At 36.6% G+C, this 19748-nt stretch overlaps 1 protein-coding gene across 2 annotated transcripts in view; it reads left to right on the forward strand.

Moving 5' to 3' along the window:
- Positions 1–19748, forward strand: part of BMP5 (bone morphogenetic protein 5) — a 135301-nt gene that overhangs the window by 93052 nt on the left and 22501 nt on the right. The window lies entirely within an intron of this gene.

Consider the following 19748-nt stretch of genomic DNA (forward strand, 5'->3'; position numbering starts at 1 on the left):
GAGAGATGGTTAAGTCAAAATGGAGCCCAAAGCACCATGGTCCAGGTGACTTTTAGGCTCGGCCACTCAGCTAAGTTTTCAAGAAATGATGATGAGGAGGCAGAGGAGGTGGTGCAAGAAGGAGGAGTGAGTTAGTTCCTGAATGAGGAAGCAATGTGAGTAGATACATAGAATGGCAAAATGGATGGTATCCTTCAGGAAAACTAGAAGTCCAGACTTGGCTAGCACAGCTTTCATGTATTTCTACTATTGCGAGTGCTGCTATGTTACGAAAGTGACTGGGAAACCAGTCATGGACGGGCCATGACATTTATGTGTATGTTCTTGCAGCTTGACCACAAGTCATTAAAGTACCAGACTTGCTGCTTTAATCAATCACAGTAACACTTTCATGATCACATATTTGAATATCTGTTTCATAAGATCATAGATGTGTATTTCTGGCTCACAGTGGTACCCTTGGTATTTGGTACCATGCAGGTTGTAGGTATTAAAAACATGTTCTGAATGATCACTGAATGAATTTGTGAACTAAAAGATTCTTGCAGACCACCTGTCCTTGAACATGTTATTCTTTTTTTTTTTTTTAATTGAAGTATAGTGGATTTACAATGTGTTTGTTTCTAGTGTGCAGTAAATTGTTTCAGTTATATAAATATACTTTTTCATTTTCTTTTCCATTTTGGTTTATTACATGATATTGAATATAGTTCCCTGTGCCATGTAATAGGACCTTGTTGTTTATCTATTTTACATATATGAACATGTTACTCTTAAGAAGAAATTCCAAACTATAAATTTGGGTTGATTGTTAACCAAACAATTTTGGTTTAACACAGGAGAACTTTATACCACAAACCACAGTACAGTAGTTAAAATTGCTTCAATCTTAAAGTGAGGAGGAAATCACTGATATGGATTGTTAAATTTTGTTTATCCTGCTTTCACAAAGGAAAAATAGCTAAGAAGCCTAAATATATTTTGGAAATCAAAAGACTGTTGAAATCAAAAGTAACATCATGATTCCTCAGAGGACATGTGGAAAGTATGGGCAGTTTGTAAAATACTCTTTTTAGTAATTTGATAAATGAACTGCCATGAATTTGGCAGGAGACTTTAAGGATATTCTATTGATATTTTTCAGGCAGAATAGAAAATTCTCTGAGTTCCATATGTCTGTTTCAGCTAAATAAAGCAAACATATGAGCAAGCAAATGGAAAAGAAACATTGCTACTTCTTAACAGCAAAATTTAGAAATTCCATACAAGTGGTTGTACCAATTGTGCTAAATCAGTTTCAGAATTCTCGAACATTCTCTCATAGTAGTCATAACCTGATAAAATAGTTACTCTCTTTTTTTTTTTTAGCAGGAAATGAATAGGTTTAGATCTGTCTTAAAATTTAAGATTTTCAGTTCCCTGATTGATAAAGATACATTAATTATGTGCCTTGTTAGATCTTTATTAAAATTGTTAGTAAATCTACAGTAATTACTATCCTTTACATATATAAACACACACACACACACACACACATGCAAACACATAGACAAATGTGTATGTACACAGAGTTTATTATCCAGAGAGCAATTTACTCTAGCTTTTAAGCCTTGGGTTTTCTCTGCAAACACTATAGTTTTCCATTGTTTGATGCTTTATACAGTTTAAACCTTCCAAGTAAATTAATTCTTTTTTTTTTTCAAATTTGGGTTTATAGAATAATTTAAAGATGGAAAACAAAGATAGTATTTTGGGGACCATTAGAATGTCTTTTTAAAAACCCTATGTTTTCAGACGTTTAAGGTTTGGCAATACTCAGGGTAAATTTTGCCAATGACTTTTTCCTTTCTATTCAAACCCACTTATACATCAAGGAAAATTCAATCCGTATGTTCCTGATTCATTTGTATTCAAGTCATCAAAATGTTGTTCTGTTAGAGTATTGTTTAATGTCCAAGAAACAGTATAAGGTTCTTTAAAAAAAAATGAGACTCTAAAATCCATTTTTCTTTGAACAAAGTTTGTGGCCTAATTTGCAAGTGTATCAAGGTAAAAAATCAGATTTTAAGTCAGGGATTTCAAAGTTTTAGTAAATTTTGTAGCCAAATCAAGGGAAAAAAAATTTCAGAGGTATGAAATATCAAATTAGATTCATTACAATGTTTAATATAATCTAAAGAAATTTATAGGTTTTGTTATGACAAGTTAGATTTTAAGGTTTTGATACTTAGTGTAAATAAGGAGGGTAAACAAAGTAGAAAATTCCATTCTGAAAATAAAAATTCTAGGAAGAAATCATTAGGAAAACTAGGTTAGAATCTTGGCTCTGACAAAATATTGTACATTTTAGACATAGCATTAGCTAAATGAGTAAAATGATAACAGCTTTCAAGAATGGTGCACAATTATATTAGACAATTGTACCTGAAATATGGTAGGACAAGAATAAAATCTCTGGGTTGAATTGGATAAGAAAATACACAAAGACTTACTCCACATGACACTCCTTTAATTTAGGGTCAATTCTTTTTTTGTGGAGATTTTACAGATGGTTTAATAGGGTTTCAGATGAATTCACAAGTGATACTCCACTGGGGAGAGGCCGCACTGCAGGCAGATTCTTTACGGTCGGAGCCACAAGGGAAGCCCCAAGATCATTGACATATGTTCTTAAATCTTGAGTGGGAAGCATAGTGTATTAGGTGCACGTCTAATAACTTCAGTTAACATAATGATTATTGGTAGGAAGCTTTTAAGTACATTCAGATCTAGGGTATGAAGCCAACAGAAGTGAACATTCAGCGATATGTGCCATGATCAATTGAATGTTTATATTGGCTGGGTCTTCATAGGCATCAGAAAATATCAAGTTACTACTACTTAATATGGTAGTTTTAAGACTCCACCATTTTATTCTTAGGAAAAAATGATATAGTTATTTGGGAAATAACTAGTTACATCAATGAATATAAGGGAAACAACTGTTGTTATAGGGTAGTGTGTATTGTACAAGCATAACTGATTAAAGGCTGAAAAGGCTGACTTATATAACCATAAGAAACAAATTTCAACCCAGAGATACATCAGTGTAAATTACTCTCATTTGGCTTCATAAACTCTTCATAAAACTATTAACAAACCTCGGACATCAACATGGCTTCTTTCAAAGACAGTTGAATTACAAGCAGTATTTTAATGGTCAAGAACACATGATTAAAACACATTGATTGTCCTTGTTGAAGAGTTGGGCCCATGAGCTCCTAATGTGTTAAGACTTTTAGCAAATTGTGTAAAATCCCCACTACATAAATAATATTTTCCATTAAGAAAATCAGAAAACTGAAGATACTCTATGCACTGATTGGAAAAACATCATAGAAGACCTCTCTGAAAGTCAAGGAAATGAACTCTTAAAATTGTTGCTTTCTCAGGTTATAACCCATATTGGTTAGCAGCTATATTTCCCAGACATTTTAAAGGGGTAAAGTTATGGCTTTTTAATTTTTTTTCTGCTTACCGTGTGCTCAGTCTTATCTGACTCTTTGCAACCCCATGCAGAGAGCACATGCAGCCCACCAGGCTCCTCTGTGCTTGGAATTCTCCAGGCAAGAATACTGGAGTGGGTTGCCATTTCCCTCTCCAAGGGATCTTCCTGACCCAGGGACCAAACCCGTATCTCTCCCCTCTCCTGTGCCACCTGGGAAGACTATTTTTCCTGCTTATTGGTACACAAAAATTTCTCTATTCCATATAGATAAGGCTGAGCATTGAAGAATTGATGCTTTCGACCTGTGGTGTTGGAGAAGACTCTTGAGAGTCCCTTGCACTGCAAGGAGATCCAACCAATCCATCCTAAAGGACATTAACCCAGAATATTCATTGGAAGGACTGATGCTGACACTGAAGCTTCAATACTTTGGCCACCTGATGTGAAGAGCCGATTCACCGGAAAAGACCCTGATGCTGGGAAAGATTGAGGGCAAGAGGAGAAGGGAGTGACAGAGGATGAGATGGTTGGATGGCATCACTGACTCAATGGACATGAGTCTGAGCAAACTCCAGGAGACGGTGAAGGACAGGGATACTCCATGAAGGATACTACATGGCTTGCTGTAGTTCGTGGAGTTGCAGAGAGTCAAACATGACCTGGTGACTGACCAGCGTTCATATGTATATAATTCAGAGCTTTTCTAAAAGCACCAACAATTTAATCCTCTTGCATTTTCACCAACATAATTATTCAAACTATAAAAAAGGTCTTGAGTTAGTGCAATTAAATTGAAAGTGCATACTTTTCAAACTTTTATTACCCAAGGTTTTGCCACGCTCTCTACTCTTCGCTTGTGGGAATTTTAAGGTTCATTCCTGGAAATTGATAACTGCCACACTTACATTAATAAGAAATGGGATGCCTTTTTGTTTCTCCAAAAATATGAATGGGTTGCTTATTTCTATTGTCACTTCTTAGGTGCAGAGTAATTTAGCATACTGATAAATTTTTCTTTTCCAAAATTGCAATATCCTGTGAGGTCTTCTTACTGTGTTATCGTAAAAAATTACATTTTTCAAAAATTCCATGATAGATTTTGGATTAAAGATTATATACTCCTAATTAGAAAAATCTATTCTAGAATCTAAAGTTCTCATGTCGCCATACATTAACCAAATGTGTGAGTTACTCGCTTTGGTATTCTTTTCCTTTTATTAAATGTGAGCACATCTGCCTGAGAGAGATGTGGAGTTCTAAATGTGATATCTGCTTAAAGTTAGTAAGTCCTGGAATCTGTTTCTTTTCAATGCAAGTATCTGATTAAATAAGTTTGATGAGTTATCCCTGGATTCCCTAACACAATCTTTTTTACTTCAGGGGGAAATTTTCCAAATTAAGCCCCTGTATTGTCAATGACTATCTATCTGTGTTAAGGGTCAGATGATCTATATGGCTGCTTAATCTGAGTATCAGCTGACATAGTGCTAATAAGTAGCAGAAGAAATTCAGAGATCAAGGGTGATATTTTCCTTTTTGTCCGCTGTTTTGACTACAGTTTCTCATTATTTTGCATCTCACTTGAGAAAGTTGAGGTATGTCCCCTTATCAGAAGATCTCTTAAACATTTTGAGATTTGATAATAGCTCTTCCCTTATCTGAACTTGATGTTTTAAAACAATTAAGTCATTTTTGTTCATAAAACCATATGGTTCCCTGCTGCTGAATTTATGGTGATGACAATTGGTTTCAAATAAATAAATGAGGGTTTCTACATCCAAGAAAATGCAAGAATCACATATGTTGCTAAATGTTCTGATAGGAAAAAGGAACATATAGTCCTATAATTTGTTTTCAGTAAATATTACTACAAATGAAGTGGTTCTTTCTGTACTGTTTACTGTTGAGGATAATTAGAGCATACTTGCTTGACTTTAGGATGAACATTTAAGAATAAATTAGGAAGATAGTCAAGGAATGCATGTGTGTGTGCTTAGTCACTCAGTCGTGTCTGACTCTCTGCGACCCCATCAACTGTAGCCTGTCAGGCTCTTCTGTCCATGGGGATTCTCCAGGCAAGAATACTGGAGTGGGTTGCCATGTCCTCCTCCAGGGGATCTTCCCAACCAAGGGATCTAACCCAGGTCTCCTGCATTGCAGGCAGATTCTTATCATCTGAGTCACTAGGACGGTCAGTCAAGGAATCTTCAAAAACTTAAATGCAATGAAGAAGTAAAATTAAAATTTCCCCTTAGTTCAGAAATTAAATCAGTGTGTGAAAAAGGGCAGGTTGAAGGCATTAGATAAAAAAAGGGCCCCAAGACCTGGGTGTTAATGGCTATGGAATTGTTTGTATCAAGAAGGAGTGAGTTCATGTGAGTAGAAGAATTCACTGTTTATTTGACCTTTTTCTAGGGATTATTATATCTCCTGAGATAATTTCTCAGATAACTGCAATTTATGAGCATATATTTACACTTTTAGCATGATAAACATATAAGTATTATATTCAGAGAGGGTACAGTGAATAGATATATACCACCTTAAAAGTGTCTAGTTATCAAAGAGTTCCATTCAAAACAAAACTCAAGATATTATATAAAATCAGAGATGGAGAAATAGGTAAAGGGAAATAAGAAATGTTAGATATCCCATGAACTTTCTTTTGGAGTAAATGTGTGTGTATATACAAAGAGGGGAAATACCTAGGCATAAACAGATTGCCAACTAATCATGTGAAGGATCAGATAAGCTCACAGTTGAAAATCTATAATTATTAAGGTATTTAGAGAGCTCTTTTTGCATCATTTAGTAGGATTATATTTTTTCTTTTCTTTAAGTGCCACAACGGAAACCTAAATTTCTCCAAAACATTTTAAAATGGCTTCTGTTTCTATAAATTTTAAAAACATTAAAACATAAATAAATCTTGGCAATATGTCATTTTTCATTTTTTTTTTTTTTTTGTATGAATCAAGCCAAAGTGAGATTTAGAAGATAGTTAAACAAAACAACTGCCTAGGTCAATTTATGTGAATGATTTAGAAGAGTTTCCATTGAGAAGAATTTTTTTCTGTATCTTTATGGCACAAATGACTAGATTCCTACTAAAAATAAATATGACATAGATTTCCTTTGGGGTTTAAGATCAGTATTTGTTAATTTTCTAAACCCATGTAAGCTGTGACCTATGGATTTTCTAACTTGTGTTATGTCTTAAAGCACATCAGAGAACATAAATCTTTCCTGGCTTTAGATTTTTGCTCTTTTCCCACTGCATAAAAATGAGCAAAATCATCAATATGCCTTTCATAGCTAGAGGAGCTAAACAGAAACATTGAAGCACTGTTAAATTTCTACCTTGTTCAACCTAACATCTTATTAATTCTCTTCTTAGCCATATACTATTTTTATAAACTATACTTTATGTATTTTCAAATTCACTCAACCTAGTAAAACATTTTCTGTCTATACAAATAACTGCTTTTTAATAATCTGATTTTGTCAGTATGTTTAATTTAAATTCCATACTAATATTTTGTATTTTTTTTTGTTTTCATGATCAATTCGGGTTTTATTTCCTAGGTACATCTGTAGCTCATATAAAATAAGCATTCAAACCAAGTATTTGCTGTGGTGGTCAGTCAACATAATATTAATAACTTATGGAAACTAACATTTCCTGAGAAGGTGCTTCAGTTCAGTTCAGTTCATTCGCTCAGTCGTGTCTGACTCTTTGCAACCCCATGAACCTCAGCACGCCAGGCCTCCCTGTCCATCACCAACTACCTGAGTCCACCCAAACCCATGTCCATCGAGTCAATAATGCCATCCAGCCATCTCATCCTCTGTCATCCCCTTCTCCTCCTGTCCTCAATCTTTCCCAGCATCAGGGTCTTTTCCAATGAGCTAGATGTCAGCCATTTGGTGAGATTTTTAAATGGAATGTCTGCTTTATTTTCACTATTTTCTCATTTTGTACATGAGGAAACAGTCTTACAAAGCTCAAGAATCTTACTCATGAATCTGAAAACGATTTGTCTTCCAAGTCAGATCTTACATACTATGACTCTCACAAATGAGATGAATTTTATATAAATTCCAAACTAAAAAACTGTGCATTTTTATAATTTCCAAACAAAATAGTGCATTAATCATGATTGTTATGGAACAAAATTGAGCTTTATGTTGGATTGTTGGGAATTACCTTTGGTTTTTATATTTTCTGCATGGAATCTAACTGTGATCTAACCTACAAAAGGTAACTGCATTTTTGGCCATTTTTTTTTGTTTTTTAAATCTATCTACTTCAATATTTCTTATAGCTCCATACACAGTTACTGTTAACTTGATAATTTGTAGACTGAAAAGAAGAAAATGTAACTTTTTTCTGCCAGTGATCAGCTTCAACATGTAATTAAATTTAGTCAAATTTCATTTATTTATTTTGATAACGGACGTCTCCTTTTCTTTGTGCCCTGGGTTGCTCACTAATGTATTTGTCCAGGTTCTCCTCCCACCCCTTGTTTCCTCTCCTTCTGTTTTTTAACCCTTAGTCCAAACTCCCCATCATGGAATCCTCATGTCTGCTCTCCCATCATCCTTAGTTAAGTCTCAACTGGTACCCAAGTTTGTAGCTTCAATCATGGTGCAACGAACTCACTTGAGGTGAGTCAAGCATGCAGTTTCCACAATTTAATAATTATTTTGCAAAATTTCAGTGTGAAATTCGTCCTGTGTCTTATCTCACCAATTCTCTTCCCAGCATCTAGGCTGATGGTGACCTGTTATTATTCCAGCCCTAAAGAGGATTCCCTGAATTGTATTTTGGGGAGCAACAAATTGGGACAAATTTTTTCCCCCAAAAGTGAAAAGAAAAAGTATCTGGCAATGAATAACATTTTTAATTTGTCAATGGGCTTAGCTTTGCTGTCTAATTTTTTCCCCTATGAGCAGAGTTACATTGGGCTAGCCATAACAGCTTTGCTAAAAACATCATATGTTGAACAAAATTGTTTCAATGTAAATTACACATCCCTTAGTTCTTTTGGAAATAATGACTCATGTTGCTGGTTTCTTTTTAAATATCTATTTTGCTATCTCTATTATTATATTTTTCTTTAGTTGGTATCTGAAATGGGCCTCTATAGCCTAGTTGAGTCTTGTATAATGATCAGTAGAAGGAAAATAGCTTTTCTTTAAAAATAGATTTGACTATAGTATATATTCAGTAATAAATTGAAAATTTTGAATGTGGTGTTTTATGTACACTATGTATATAGTGTTTTAAAACCAAAATTTAAATCAACTTATTTGTTTTAATTTATAGTATGTTTATATTTGAATAAGAGCTACTTTGTAAACATCATTTACTTATCCAAATCTGAGCATCACAACTCAGAAACACACATGAAAAATAGTTTTGAAGTCAAACAGGAGTTAGTGCTGCTTCACTACCTGGTGAAAGAGGTATTTTACCATTTTTTAGATTTCCCTTAATGAAAAGGGAAATGGAAGTGTTTGGTGACATCTGTATTCCTGTTTTTGATTTTCCCTAATTCAAAACAGTAACTGTGGAGCACCCATCTTGCCAAACAAATGCCAAGGTCAGGAACATACTCCAGGTTTTCTTGTTCACAATTTTCCTTATTCTAGGCTCTAACTCTGCTTTGACTGATGATCTGAAGGGTAAATATTTTCATGGTAGTATTTTATTTAGGGGCATGAAGAATATGAGATTCTCCTATTCTCATCGTGCACAGAAGTTAACTCTGTCTCATCCATTGTTCTTTCCCCTATAAGTTGAACATTGTTGAATATATTTCTTAAAGACATATTGCAGAATAAGGGCAGTGCTGGTTTTGCATCTTGAGTATGGAGCACAGTGGGAAGAAGTTAGTTAGTTAGTTCAGTCACTCAGTCATGTCTGACTCTTTGCGACCCCATGGACTGCAGCACCCCAGGCTTCCCTGTCCATCACCAGCTCCTGGAGCCTGCTCAAACTCATGTCCATCAAGTCAGTGATGCTATCCAACCATTTCATCCTCTGTCGTCCCGTTCTCTGCCCACCTTCAATATTTCCAAAATATTCCAATATTTCTAAATCCAGCTTGAGCATCTGGAAGTTCACGGCTCACATACTGTTGAAACCTGGCTTGGAGAATTTTGAGCATTACTTTGCTAGCATGTGAGATGAGTGCAATTGTGCGGTAGTTTGAACATTCTTTGGCATTGCCTTTCTTTGGGATTGGAAAACTGACCTTTTCCAGGCCTGTGGCCATGGCTGAGTTTTCCAGATTTGCTGGCATATTGAGTGCAGCACTTTTACAGCATCATCTTTCAGGATTTGAAATAACTCAACTGGAATTCCATCACCTCCACTAGCTTTGTTCGTAGTGATGCTTCCTAAGGCCCACTTGACTTCACATTTCAGGATGTCTGGCTCGAGGTGAGTGATCGATCACACCATCATGGTTATCTGGGTCATGAAGATCTTTTCTGTGAAGTTCTTCTGTGTATTCTTGCCACCTCTTCTTAATACCTTCTGCTTCTGTTAGGTCCATACCATTTCTGTCCTTTATTGTGCTCATTTTTGCCTGAAATATTCCCTTGGTATCTCTGATTTTCTTGAGTAGATCTCTAGTCTTTCCCATTCTATTGTTTTCCTCTATTTCTTTGCTTTCTTTGGTTTGTTATGATTTTCCTTTGTTCCTGTGAGTGAGCCAAAGTTTAGCTAAATTGCCAGTGACTGTTGATGCCTTTCACGGACTAATAGCTCTCTCTTCTTCCTCAGATCATGAACTCCTTATTGTCAAATTCAGACTTAAATTGAGGAAAGTAGGGAAAACCACTAGATCATTCAGGTATGGCCTAAATCAAATCCTTTACAATTATACAATACAAGTGACAAATAGATTCAAGGGATTAGATCTGATAGAGTGCCTGAGAACTATGGACCTGTTTGTGACACGGTACAGGAGACAGGGATCAAGGCCATCCCTGAGAAAAAGAAATGATAAAAGGCTAGGGAAGGCTTTCTGATCTCTCCTTGCTTTTCTTTGGAACTCTGCATTCAAATGGATATATCTTTCCTTTTCTCCTTTGCCTTTAGCTTTTCTTCTTCTCTCAGCTATTTGTAAGGCCTCGTCAGACAACCATTTTGCCTTTTATGCCTTGGAAGGAAGGTTATGGCCAACCTAGATAGCATATTTAAAAGCAGAGACATTACTTTGCCAACAAAAGTCCGTCTAGTCAAGGCTATGGTTTTTCCAGTGGTCATGTATGGATGTGAGAATTGGACGGTGAAGAAAGCTGAGAGCCGCAGAATTGATACTTTTGAACTGTGGTGTTGGAGAAGACTCTTGAGAGTCCCTTGGACTGCAAGGAGATCCAATAATCCATCCTAAAGGAGATCAGTCCTGGGTGTTCATTGGAAGGACTGATGTTGAAGCTGAAACTCCAATACTTTGGCCACCTCATGCGAAGAGTTGACTTATTGGAAAAGACCCTGATGCTGGCTAGGATTGGAGGCAGGAGGAGAAGGGGATGACAGAGGATGAGATGGTTGGATGGCATCACCAACTCAATGGACATGGGTTTGGGTAGACTCCGGGAGTTGGTGATGGACAGAGAGGCCTTGCGTGCTGAGATTCATGGGGTCGCAAAGAGTCAGACACGACTGAGCAACTGAACTGAACTGAATCCTTGAACATGGATTATAATTTCTCTGTAGTCAAACTTGTCAAGTTTCAGTTTGCAGGGGATGGAAGGTGGTAGGGGGACCACCCGTGTTGTGGGCGGAAGAAGTGTTGAGTGGTCTCCCTGTTGATGTTGCTGTTGTTGTTCAGTTGCTAAGCTGTATCTGACTCTTTGTGATCACATGGACTTCAGCACGCCAGGCTTCCCTGTCCTCTACCTTCAACTTCACAAAACCAGCAGCTACCACAGCATCCTTGACAGATGCAATGCTGTCACTGCCAGACCCGGGAGATGTTTGGATTTCCTCCAGTCTTCTCAAGGTGGGGAGCAGAGACCCAAGAGGAAGGCATTAGCCCTAAAGAGCCCCTAACAAAGGGGAACTCTGTGTACTGAAAGGAATAGAGTGGACAGGGATGACTTAAAAACATGACCCTTCTCTGACCTTTATTTTATTCATTTAAAAAGTGTAATCATTATTTTACTGGGAAGAATACATAAGTCAATGTATGTAAAGCAACTGTTAAAGTACCACGTGTCAACATGGCAGCTGTTGCTTCCATTTTAACTTCAGAAAGATTGAATCGGCCCCTCTCTTCAATTACCAGTTTCCCTGACCCCTCTGAAAGGCTTGCTGGTTATGACTTTTGGGTATCAGCTCTATTTATGAGTGCAGGTACTCACATGATCTCTCTGTGAGGTGATAAAACGACAGAGACATGACAGTTCCGGTGTGTTTCTGACTCAGGCTGACCAACAGGTGAACACCTGGGAAGTCCCTGTTAGTTTGCATCTGGACAGCTCAGGAGGATGCTTCTGCTCTGGGGGCCACCGTGGAATCATGAGGTCTCACTGGGTCCCTTGTGTGTGAGTAAGGAAGGCTCTCCTTTTCTTCACTCAAAAGAATGGTTTGTGATCCAACCATCACATGTGAAGGATTAAACTAAGTCCCAAATATCTTAACTCCATTTTTTTTCTCTTTTTTGACATAAAGTAGACACTTATCATGGTATATACATTAGGTATTCAGTATCAGGCCTTCACTATGTGTATTTTGGAAAGTATCTTTTACTCCTTTCACTCTTTCTTTTTATTAAGTGTCAAAATGATTTATTTCTCTTGCATTTTGGTAGTCCTGCACTATTCTAAGGCTTCTAGAAGTAGCCTATGATCATTTCATAGGTTCATGTATCAAATTGAAAGGGAAGGTCAAACATTTAATGAACTATGTTTTTCTATATGATAAAAGTTCTTTTTGCATAATCTGTCATATAAGCTGGTAAAAAAGAATGTTTCCTTTAGAGACTCATAAATTTCCCAAGTAACTGCATTAAGTTCATTGCAAAGACCACTTTCATCCACTACAGATAAAATTCAGCGTCTGAAATTAATTTCAGTGCTATGAAACAAACCCAAACGAGCTTGACGTCTGAAAGCTTTTCTTCATTGATATCTTAACACATAGTAATATATAGTTTTTAAAAACTTTTTGGTTGATTTCTGCTGAAATCCTGCTTTCATTATAGTTTTATTGAACTCTCCTGTGATTTTAAAGGAAAGAAGTGTATGCGTGTGTACACATTTCTTATTTTAAAAAGTCACATAAGAACTGGAAAAGAGACTAAAAATAATTCACTCTTCCCATGGTTTTGTGAAAAGAATGTTTCTGCTTTCTTAAAATAAATGAGACCTGTAAGACCGACTGTAACCAAGCTTTTGGGGGCGTGTGACAGATGATGTCTGTAAAGCTCTTAAGGCCTCGGGGGAAAGGCTCTATATATAAAGAGAAGAGCTATTAAAAAGTAAGTGCTTGTGTGAAGGTAAACTACAATTCCTAGTTTGAGATTCATATTTCCACTAGCTGAAAAGAGAGCCTCAGTAAAAAGCATTTGTGAGGCTGGTCCCGCCTGAGACAGTGAGCCGCCCTGTTTCAGACAATGTCCCTGGAAGGAGACTAATCCTTTTCCATCACTCAGTCCCACCCTCAGCGCAATAAAACATTTGCGCATTCTGGAAAGCTTCCCCCATGAGGCACAAACCTCTGGGCCTGCTGCTTTATGGTTTTCTGCCTTTCTTCCTGCTGCCCCGGCCCTCCTCCAGAAGCCTCTTAAACTGCAGGTCTCAGCTGTTTGGCTTTCCCCCTATCTTGCCTTGAGCCATCATACCCATGTTTCTAACCAAGCGTCCCAATTTCTTTTCTAATCTCCATGATTTTCTCAGACGGTAGATGATAACGATTCCTTCCACAAACTTTTCAGAAAGAATTGAAACTCCTTAAAATAGCTTTTCCTCCTTCAACCTTCTCTGTCCTTCACATACCCCAATCCTAGAGGAAAATGAATTTCTTCCATTGCAATGTTACCAAGAATTGCAACCCCATTTCTTGTCTGTCGGTATAACTCAAGCCCAGCTCATGCTGGCTTCTCAGGAGCTGGTCCCCGACTGTCCTCTGTGGATGTCATACCTCCAATGTTACCCTTTCCTCTTTATCATCAGCCACAGAATTCTTTCCTTATTTGCACACGTTACTACATTTAACCATTCTTTTGTTGTTGACACTTTTTAGTAATGAATATATGTATACATAATTGCTAATATATGTAATACTTAATACAAGATGAAGTAGTTATTTTTAATTTACTCTTTTAAATTTCAGTATAGCAAAGGGATTGCATGAGGAGCCTGGCTTGTTAAATAGTGTTACATAGAAGCTCAGAATCACCATGAAGAATCACGAAAAATCTTAACTACCTTGCACTCTAAAGTTCAAGAATATATGCAATTTAACAATACCACATTACTGGGAGTTTTCAGTATCAGTGGAATAAAATCCCAGCTTTTCCTTGTTTTTGTTTGAGATTACAAGGCAATGTAAACCATCTTAACAACAGGAAAATTCTGAGCACAAATGTAAAATTCTATTTCTGATACTTCAAATATCTGGCCATAGGTCTGTGCTTTTACTATAAAACTAGAAACTATGCAAATTTTTCATCAAGTTATAACACAGTTGAAATTCATAGCTAGATTACAATTTGCTTAGTTTAAGATTTCAGTGAGTTAAAACGTATATGGAATTTAAGTAGACAAAATTCTATCTCCCCCACATTCCTTAAAATCTGATATAAAAATGATTTAGTCTATATGCCTAGTAGAGAATTCTGCACATTTTAAATCATCTGTTTCTAAAAAAGGTACAATTCCAGTATAATTTAGAGCCAGGAAACTATAATTTAAGAGCACCAAAATCAAATTTAATCACAGATTGAAACTAAGCAAAGAGCAAGAGAATATGTGAATGAGAAACAAGGCAGTGATTTGTTTTCTATGAACTAGCCCATGAAGGATGCTGTGAGTGTCTTTTGAAATGAAGAATAGGTAATTTGTGCACAAGTTTCATCACAGGTGTTTTGGGTTAAGCATTCAATTACTGTGGGTTTATAGGGAAAAAAAACACACAAAGTGGAATTTATGCTAACATCTTAGAGTGATATCAAAGTTTGGGCTCTGATAAATCCTCAGATGAATGTTTTTCAAGTTGTATATTCTGGAGGGAAACTGAATGCTCATATTTGGAACCACTTATCCTTATAACATCAACATGTCTCTAAAGAGCTGTTTTATGTCAGAGGCTACTTTAATAACCCTGTTTTTAAAGAAATAAACATTTCGGAAGTCACATTTTCCCCCCAAAAATGGTCTGAAATACAAAAGGAATCAGTTGGGGATGGATCCTTGGTTTGCCAGTCTACCTTCTCCATGATTCTAAGCTTTAAATAGTTGTGTTCAGAGGCAGACATGAATACAATACCCTGACACCCAGGACTTATATACAGTCATATAGATCAAGGGAGGAAATCTGGAAATCTTGAATCTTTATCTTCAGTTATGGCAAAACGTGTAGGTTAAAGCTCCAGCATCACATACTTTCCTGTTGATTTTTGTGTGAAAAAAATAATTATTTCCTTAGAAGATACTATCCCAACCGCATCTTTATTCATTCTTCAGTTAATAAAACTGAGAAATGTCCCAATATTTGCTTGTCAAATTCTGTCTCTTCCCTTGATACCTGTACGGTAATTTTGAAATGAAAGCAAGATGGCCAATATAGGAATAGTTCTAAAAAAAATTCACATGGAAAGATGTAACGGGTATTCTTTGTTTAAATGTGAAAGATGATAACTCTGGACTCCCACGTTTGTCCTCATCACCCATTTTATTTTATAATCCAAGAATTCTGTGATGCATAAACTTGGGATAATTGGGCACCATGTTCCTTTGGGTCCAGTTGCCATCAGTAAAATCACTGGAACGCTGATATATCCTTCAGAGAAGCTTTCCTGTCTCCTCTCCCATTTTGTGTGGGAGATTCTAAGTGAATTTAACAACAATCAAGTTCTTCTCCCTCTCTTGCTCTCACCATGCCCATTTCCTCTTTCTAATGAACAAGATCAGGACATGGATGTGACATAAAGAAAGTGTCCTCCTATCCTAGGACCGTTTATTCCCATCACTTTTATTCCCACTCCATTCCTGCCCCTCACTTTGGGACAGTTTTGGATTTACCTTAAAACTTCCAGAGCCATCAGATTGCTGGTTGGCTCCCCTTTGAACTGCTGCACCTCTCTGAAGCTGGTGCTGGTACAGCAGATCATCTGGAACCCACCTACATTCTGGGGCTGCCATCTTGTACCAGCGTGGAGCCAGTTGGAAACCACTTTTCTGATGTAGGAAGACTTTTGGCCATCACTTGTGTTACGTTATTAACCAAACTCCACAGTAGGGCTCCCTTGCTCTCAGGATTTAACAGAGACTTTGGGTAAAAATAGGTCTGTTAGATTTCCATGAAACCCCTTGGTTCTTAAAGAATTAATCATGCCACCATTGGAGCAAGGCCAGAAAGAAGATTGAGTTACAGACTCAAAATCCCTGCTTCCTCATGCTCACTGGGATATTATTCTGAATCTGTACTCTAGGGGTTCACTTTTTCCTTATGATGAGTTCTCTCCCTTTAGGTCTTTCTATTCTCTTCCAAATATGTGCCTGGTGAATTAAGCTTACCCATGTTCTTCTGGCTATGCCTAGACTTGTCTGAATCCTAAAATGATTAAGCTTGGATTCCAAGCTGGTGTCCCTTATAACCCTTTTTTTTATTACTCTTTATTTCCCCAGGTCATTTTTATTTCCACTTTATATCCTTTTATATTTTTATTTTTTCAGTTTTATATATATATGTGTATATATCTATTCTTTATATACAATATGTAATGTATATATTTACATATATTCTTTTTCATATTCTTTTCCATCATGGTTTATCACAGGGTATTGAATATAGTTCCATGTGCTATACAGCAGGACGTTTTTGTTTCCTACCAACATTTTTTGATGAGAAGTCAAAAATAAGGATCAGCTTTGAGAAATAAAACCATGGTAATACACATCTACATATATACTGGTTTTCCTAAATCAAAATGTTTTAGACAGGTTTCTTTACTGATATATTTGCAGTATCTAAATCATCCTGTATCTTTAATAATAAAAGTTAGCATTGTTAAATAGATTTTATAAAAGATTCTCTCTTTTTAATACCTGCAATAGAGTCTGGGTTTCCTTAGCACTTCTAAGGAAAGCGACTGTTCAGCCCTATTCATAAGGTCCAGTCCACATCATCAGTGGAGGTGTAATGTGTCTTAAGGAGAAGGGCAAATAATGCTTCCATGGTGTAGCTCAAGATCAAGACCCACTGAGCAAGTATTAACTTATGGAATCTTAATAGTCACCTCATTGCTGAAGTGAAAAGGAAACCAAAAGGAAACTTAATAATATCAAAAGTTATTTTAAAAGGAGTTCACGTTTGTTTGAAGGGGACTTTGCCTCACACACAATATACCCCTTTGTAAAGACCACGAAACCCATATTTGTCACACACACACACACATCTTTATAGTTTTCAAAGTGTAAATCTTGAGAGCAGTCTTCTTTCTCCAGAGATAAAAATCAAAATATTGACAGTCTTTCAAATAATTACAGAAGGTACCCTCTTACAAACCCAAGAAATTTGGGACTTTGGGTTCAGTGCATATTTAATGAGAAAAGGGTCAGTATGTTGTAATGAATAGAAAACTGATTTTACTGTATTCCATTTGTGCATTGTATGGCAACCTATTTCAATATTAGAAAGATCATCTATTAAAAATGATTTCTGCAGTTATCCATGTATACAAGTAAAAAATTTCATTCCTGTTAAATTAACGCTTCATTAAAACATCAAACTCAAAGCTCAACAAATACTTTTTATGTTGTGTTCCAGGACAGAAAAAAAAAAAATCCAAAATTTAAAGAACAGATCGCCAGTTATTCTAGTCCATCACAGTCAAGTTTCTCAGTTCTGTTTTTCTTTTTTTCTTTTGCTGTGCTCTCTGTCACTGGAAACATCTTAAACCAATTTCAAGTGCTACACCTGAATAAACATGTTGTAAAAGTGTTTATGTATTGAGGTGGGTCAGTTCAAGGTATGGTATTTGGCTGGAACTTCTAATTTCTCTTTTTACAGCAAAAGGGCTGCCAGAAGGAGGAAGTCTGAGCTGAATTAATACATTTGTTACAGTGGAAGTAGAATGGAAACTACTCTGACCACAAATCAAACTGCCTCTTTCATTTATGCCAGTGATAGAGTTTTTCTAAGAAATATAGACTCTGGCATGGAGCCACTGTAAGTTTGCATTTAAAAGAGAAACCCACAGGCTTATTTGTTTAAGGGTTACTGCTCTGATTATTTTGAAGTTCTTTCTCTGCTCGGATGGAGTGGAGTGGCATTTGGGAAGGGAGAGGCTATTTTCATGTTTGTAGGAATATAACAATTTTCCCAATGAGCGATTGTTGAGGACACCAGTGAATGCTGTCTGCATTGACACACATGCATTTTTCCAACCATCTCCACATTTGAAGGACTTCTGTGTCCCTCGCAACAGCTGCACCACCTCACTTAACACAGTCTCGTTTTCTGACGGTGAAGGTCCCTGCACAATACAACTATACACAAAAGTGTTTATGCTGCCAAAATAAATTGTGTTAAGAGCAAGAGTTTATTTGCTAAAATGCCATTGATGCCATTTCAGGGACTTGATTTCTTTCTTCCAAGGTGGGTTATGTCTTATAATGCACTGAAGCTGCTGCACAGTCTTGACTGAATAAATATTTTAAGAAAACTTGTACATCCCTCCAGGGGCAAGGCAAGGCCAATCATGCACGTATTTCAAACCACATGATTTATTACTCTGAAAAGATTGGTAACTTTCATATCTGGAGTATAATTTGTTTTTTGCATGAGCTTTGAGTAGTTTTTAACTAAATGGACAACTTAAAGTTAAATACTTCATTCTCTCTGGGTAATTTTCATTGAATTTTTTATCGGTCAGTGGTTTTCTTCATATATATGCACATATATACATACAAACACACACATGCACACACACACACATATGTATATACATACACATATATATAATTTTCTGGGATATTTATTTTAAATGAGAAGATCATAACGAGTGAATTGTAAAATGTGTAACAAATGCCTAACTTCTAAGGTATTTGTGAAATCAAATCAAATAATGCATGGAAACCACTAAGAAAAATGTCTATCATAGAGTCAGAAAGTATCATGGTAGATGTCAGTGGCTGCGGGTGTTGAAAGAGACGGGGAAGGGGAACGGGGACTAGCGTTTAATAGTGACACGAGTTTCAGTTTAGGAAGGTGAAAAATTCGTGTCGTGGATGATGGTTGGAGTTGCACAACAGTGTGAATGTACTTAGTGTCACTGAACTGTGCAAGGTAGTGGTTAAAACAGTATGCTTTATATTAATATTATGTGACTTTTATCACAATAAAAATATTTAAAAAAGAAAAGAGGAATACCTAGTGTACATAGCAAGTGCTCCAAATGCATTTGATATTGTTATAGTGATGAGTATTATTTTTGCTACCCCAATGGGAGAAGCACTTTATCAACATCTACTTCTAGTCTCTAGGGCAGCTGACTTCTCATCCACTGTAGCGCAGGCCCTGGACACACTCCTTTTCTGATAAACAGCCACACAACAGTGGACTCAGAAGGGTCTAGGACACAGACTGCTTTAGACTAAGCTCATCTGGAATTTTTCTCCTTTCTGAGCATTTCCAGGCTTGATTTGCATCTTCTGAAATCCTTTCAGTAAACATCATTCAAAAGTGTCCAAGCGCAGAGAAAATTTTGAAATTTTCATGTTTGCTTCAAAATTCTTTACATGGAGAAAGACTTGGTGCTCAAAGTAAAGCTCTGTGCCCAGCAGGGGCTTCTGGAAGGATCTTTGAAGTGCTTTAAGTGGGTCACAGCTTTGTAAAGTTTGCTGGGCACAGGCCCGAAGTGAGGAGGGGTTTATCAACCCTGGAAAGTCTCCAAAGAAGCCGGGAAAAGTAGAAACACCCAGCCAGCCATTCAGCTTTAATCACACGAAGGAAAATGGTAAGGCATTTAATGCAGAAGCGCCCGTAGCTAATATTTCTGAAATCACTGGTTAACACGGA

The sequence above is a fragment of the Giraffa tippelskirchi genome, chromosome 8, assembly GCF_054371585.1.
Source record: "Giraffa tippelskirchi isolate mGirTip1 chromosome 8, T2T-mGirTip1v1.2.pri, whole genome shotgun sequence".
NCBI classification, from domain to species: domain Eukaryota; kingdom Metazoa; phylum Chordata; class Mammalia; order Artiodactyla; family Giraffidae; genus Giraffa; species Giraffa tippelskirchi.